Consider the following 6,000-nt stretch of genomic DNA (forward strand, 5'->3'; position numbering starts at 1 on the left):
CAAAGCTTTATGTTGCAATATAGGTTGTCTGCAATCCACTGTATTTCTTTCTACAAAAATCTTCCACGTGTCCATCTATCCTGGAAGCCAGTGATGCAGATTTCACAGAGACATCACTTTTGCTTGTCTAGGATGAAAACTACTCTGCAGTTACACTGCAAAGAGCCAGTCCAACTAAAGATAATGGAGTGTCACCCTACCACATTCCCCGTGAATGATTAAAACATGCAAATGACAGAAGTTACCTTTGCCACAGCTTTTCTGAGGAAAAGTTGCCTTTAGGTGAAGCAGAGTAGCTTCTGCCATCAGAGGAAAATGGCAATTATCGCCATTAAAAAAAAAAAGCAAAAAAAAAAAAAAAGCAGTGAGGTGACAACATTTTCAAAGAGCATAGGAAAATGCAGAAAAGGACAACTCCTCATGACTTTTCGTGTTTTTAGCATTTTATGTGAGTAACCCATTGAAAACAATGCAAAGATTCATGTCAGTCATGTTTCAGGCAGTCTACAAAATCAGGGAGAGTAAACTGCCTCTGCAGACTTCCTGTGGTTCATTAACTGTTCTTTGTGTCGATATGAGCCATACATTTTAATTTTTCAGAAGTAGACAACAGAGGAAAATGAAGAATGACTACAACATTTATTTCTGGTTTACAGCCCCACTTGAGGCAGAATGCAAGCACCTGGCCCTTTAGAAGAACAAATACAAAGTAGAAGTTTTGAATTTGGATTATCTAAACTAAGCAAAATTGAAAATTACAATCACATCTGAATTTTTCTAATTTATCATATTTTGATTTACGACAGGCCTCACAAAATGGACTTTTCAATTCAGAAATTCAATTTGAGTAATGTAGCTACTATTTTTGTAATTCATCTTGTTTTTCATGATATTTCTCAAACATGCAGCTCTGAAAATTTCTATTCAGTAAGCATTAGCATCTCTCAATCTTCTTAAGGATTCTGATCGGATTAGTATTCTCCCAGGACTGATACACTACACAGAACTGGTTTGTGAACACAGCTCATGGTAAAAAAATTTTCCAAATGTACAAGTAACCATACATTGTGTACAAAATTGTCTGCCATTACAGAGAGTGGCTACAAGTAAATGAAGCAACTACTACCTATTTTAAATCAAATTATTATGTAAACTACTTTTGCCCTTAAATTCTGAGTATCTTTTTATATCGGACTGGCAACAGGACATAAACTCTTTCCCACCACTTGTTTAATATGCTTCAAAGAATGGAACTCAAACTGAACTCAGACCATAGTAATTAATTACACCTCATTGTCAGACTTCAGAGGAGAAATAGTCCTGATCCCCTGAAAGAAAACAAAGATTTCTAGGAAATAATTACCAGCACTGAGAACAGCTGTACCTTCATCTTCTTGGTCTTGTTGCTTACAAAAGCTGATTTCCACATTTCATTCCATTATCAAGCACATAACTTTTGGTAGTCATGATTTTGTCTGTTGCTAATTCCCTGGGAAAAAGGCTTGCCTAACCAGTTAAACTATGGATGTGGCTTCATCAGAATGTGTTGCTGACATATTTTGAGTAAGCTCAATTTTAACATGCAAATTGATGGTTTTGAAAATGTTGAAAAAAACGGTATAATAAGTTCATAGCAGAGCAGACACTTAGCACAATGGTGTATTGACCCAGAAAAAGGTCCATCGTAGTGTTGCATAAGCCATTATAGCTCTTTCAGTGGCAGTGATGTGTTGCAATTGCCAGTGCTGAGGACAAGTCTCGTAGAAAGGGATGTAGAGAGAAGTGTGTTAATGTGAGGATAAAGATGCATAACAGGCAGTCCAGAATACAGGATTTTGTAATGAAATTAATAAAAAGACAACAGCACTGTTTTATGACTTGGTATTGTGATTTAGGACCATGGAGCAATGTTTCACAGTGGGAAAGAATTAAAAATTGGTTGTTTTCCTACAACACATCACACGCTGTGTCTGCTGAATTCTTCCTTACTGTGGTCAAAAACCAGCCTTATGACAGTCAACTGCAGCTATTTAAAATTTCTACACACAGAGGAGAAAATTATGAAGCAGCCTTTCAGGATGAAAAGTAGCACTGAAGACAACTGGCATGGCTGCACTGAATAAAACTGGCTAGTGAGGCTGTGCATAGTCACATAAGATGTACTTTATTTAAAGAAAGTGCCCAGATGAGGATTGTCATTTTGTGTGTGTGTTGGTTTTACAATAAGAAATGGGAACATTCTAGCTGATTTGGTGGCAATAAAAAGGCCAGTCAGCTTGTGATTGAAAGGGAAAGGAGCACTCCTTAGACTGTGTTGTCTGTCTTGGTCAGACTTACCTACTGACAGATTGGATTAAGGTCAGTTTGTCAAAGAATGGAGATCAAATTACAGGCGATGAAAGATCTCTGTAGTGGAAAGCTAGTAATAATGCACTCATATCCTGCAAATACTTATTTTAAGAAATCAAAAAAAACAGTTTTCAGGTGAACAATTGAGCAATTTTCATACCACTTGTAGCACTATATAGAGGCATTGACAGGAAGCAGTAAAACCTAGATTTTACATAGCTTCCATGAGATTATTAAAATCTGTGATGAAATCAGAAATCTGGAGTTCGAAGACTCTTGGCAAGTCTCTCACGTCCAACAGCAGCTATCAGCTTTGAAGCATCTCCATGACAAGATGTACAGTAGAGTAAAGGTCAGTCAAGCCTTTTCTAGCACTTTGTTGTGATGAACATAAAAAAAGGATGCATCCTAGAGAATGTTCTGCCTGTCCTCCTTAGGACATGAGGCATGATGATCTGTAACCTCCAAAACAGATCCTCAGACTCAATTCAAAATGCAAAAATTCATTTTTTTTGTATGACTCGCTCTGTAGGATGGATTAAACTGTTTGTGCTAATGACAGACTACTCTGAGCAACATTTTAGGCCTATTTTAGGCCTATTCTTGCTTTGAAACAGCTCTGAACAAATCACTAACATTATTTGCTAGAAACCTCTGGATAGGAGTGTACTTCCCTTTTTGTATCCATCAATAGAACTGAATTTTAAGTCAATGCTGAGTTTGCTTACATTAAAAGCACCTGCAGACTCTCACAGTGAATATGTCATCAAACAGTATCAAGCTCTCTGCTAGAGTAAAGATATACCAAGCTATTGTACCTACCTCTCTGTTGGACAGGATAAAACCTGGCTATTGAACAGAAGAGACATCTTTTCACAACCAACATCATATATTTTACAACGTGATCAATGATGAAACAGCATACTGAGTGTGTTTTCATCAAGACATTATTCATGATAGTTCCACCATGAGAAGCAAAACACGTTTACATGCTTAAAGGACCAAGCAGCTCTTGTTAGGGAAAATGAGAATGTGAAAAGATGATCTGTAATTGTTAAGAAAGAGCTCCAAGCAGTTGTGGGCCACAGCCCAAAATGTTACTTGACTGTGGCCATGAGAAGCAGCAGATCCTCTGAGAAGCTGAGGGAAGAATAATTCTGGTGATGGTTCCCGGTGGCAACAGCTTCTCAGTGTGGACAGGGCCAGTCTGTGCATGCTGTAAGCACACTGTGTGCTGGTGTGACTCCAGATTCAGTGAGCCTGTACTAGCTCACTTCTTCCTACAGCTAGAAGCAACTCATCAGACCTTATGCTTGCAGTGACTCATTGTTGGTCACATTACATACTGGTCTAACATGGAAGCTGTGCTTAAATTGCTTGCATGTTACAAGGAGCTTATATGGCAAAGTATGGCCACCTCTGCCCTGAACACACATTTGGCTAGGTGCACTTATCAATTCATGTGAATTATTTGCTGCACACAGACCATTGGAGAATAGGATGATGCAGAAACTCCTCTGAGCAGGAACAGCTTGCGTTTGGGCTGGAAAGCACACAAGACAAAGGACTGATCAATACTGCCAGCAGAAATGGCAGCAGCAAACAGAAGGGCTCTGAACACCATTGCAAATTGTGCAATAGTGGCTGCTTATTGCATGTGGAGCTGCACAGTCATTTGTGTACTCACTGACCTCGTTAACCCACCCGCTCTGCCTCATTGTTATTCTTTACCAGTGATGTACAGTGACAACAGCCTGATATTTCACAACAGAAAGGGTTCTGGAAGAAACCAGGATTCACTGTGGACAGTTACACTACTCCAGACCCAAGAAGCTAACTACGAAACTGAAAACCACTCTGGAAAGTAACTTCAATAACAAATGACATTAACATCCCAGCAGCAGCATCAGGCCCACACAAATAATGAACTGATCTTATCATTACATTTGTAGAATAATCTGTAACTGTGCTTAACAAATAATTGTAATAAAAAATCCATGGATTTTTTATTATGTCTGCTATATAATGAGAATACTTTCTGTTCTGTATTAAGGGCAAAAACATACTGTGATATTTCAATGCATAAAAAGTATTATTTACACAATGTTTTAAAACTACCACTAAACAATTTTATCAGAAAAAAAAAATGTAAATTTAAATGAGACTTAATTCAACATCCAACTTTCATTCAACTTTCTGCCTGAATATATTTTTATGTATTTTTGTATAGGTTTTGCTAATAAATACCTTTAACTGATAAACAAACTGAATTTTCTCTGAAAGAATCTCCTTTCCAGGAGAACACATCAGCCTTAAATCCCTCCCACTTCTGTGTATGGAAGAATAAGGTAGCAGGTGTGGATAGCTCAGAATTAGATATATATTAGATGTATATAGTAACAGTCTCGTGGTTTTCAGTCAAATTCTGGTCACTGAATTTTGTAGTCACTGGAAAGCAGATTTTATTCAATGGCTCATATGCAGGCATTTCATATAAGTGTATGTCCTCTTACATGGCAGACTTAAGAAAAGTGAGCGTAACTTAATGTTGCCAGCCTTAGGTTTGGTCAGAACTGAGATGAGACTTGGGAAAGGAATTTGTATCATCAAATCATCTGCTCTACCTGTTCTACAAGCTGCATATTAGAATTTCATGCCAGCATGAAGCCCATATAAATGCTATGCTACATTTATCTATGATTACATACTAGTAAGAGTTTATATGATGCCAACAGCACATGCCTGAAATGACTTCATTAAAAAAAAATAATAAAGATTTATTTTTCCTTTAAAAAGACAGTCAAGAAAAGATAGGGTATCCTTTAATGTTAATAAAATGCTAAACAAATTTGACTGCACAGGATTTGGCTCTGAAACAAACAAAATATTTTGTTTGGTTACAAGGCATGTAATAGCTTGAGGATGTGGTATCAATCTGAGACATCTTCTGCTTTATGTTAATATTTACACAAGGGATGAACAAGGTTTTTAGCTTTAGTGTCCTTAACTTAAAAGTCGGTATGACTAACATAATAGCATAGACACACAATGTGACGTTTAATTATCTTTTCTCCTATCTGGCTCCTACTTTACTTTCCAGCATTGATAAACTACCAGGTCTATGTAAATACAAGCTACTGGCAGCATTTCATGTTTGCCATGAATATTGTCCTTCAATCCAAATTTCTTCTATTTATAAATGATAGTTACTCCAGTAAATGTTGTTTCCTCCCCCTCCCTTCCCCCCTTTCTATTTATAAATGATAGTTACTCCAGTAAATGTTGTTGTGTCCGTACACCCCCACCCCCAGATATCCACCAGATATCCAAATTTATTTTAAAGCATCACAGTCTTTTTCCTGGTCCTACGCTGAATCAATCTTTCTGAACTCCTGATGCATTTTGTCCTCATTCTAGAATCTAGAAGGACCATTTTTGGAGCAGACATAGCCATCCAAGTAATGATTTCCCTTTTTCCAACTTCTCCGTTTCATTGTTACCTCTCTCCCTCAAGACTCTCTCTCTTTCCTCTTCCACTTTTCCTCTCCTCCTGTGCCTAATTCATCCAAATCATCCAGTCCTTTTGTCTTTGTTTTTTCTGTATATTTTCAGCAGTTCATCTTGCTCTGTTCTGCACCATGGTTTGATGAA

Source organism: Anas platyrhynchos, chromosome 2 (genome assembly GCF_047663525.1).
Source record: "Anas platyrhynchos isolate ZD024472 breed Pekin duck chromosome 2, IASCAAS_PekinDuck_T2T, whole genome shotgun sequence".
Lineage (NCBI taxonomy): Eukaryota > Metazoa > Chordata > Aves > Anseriformes > Anatidae > Anas > Anas platyrhynchos.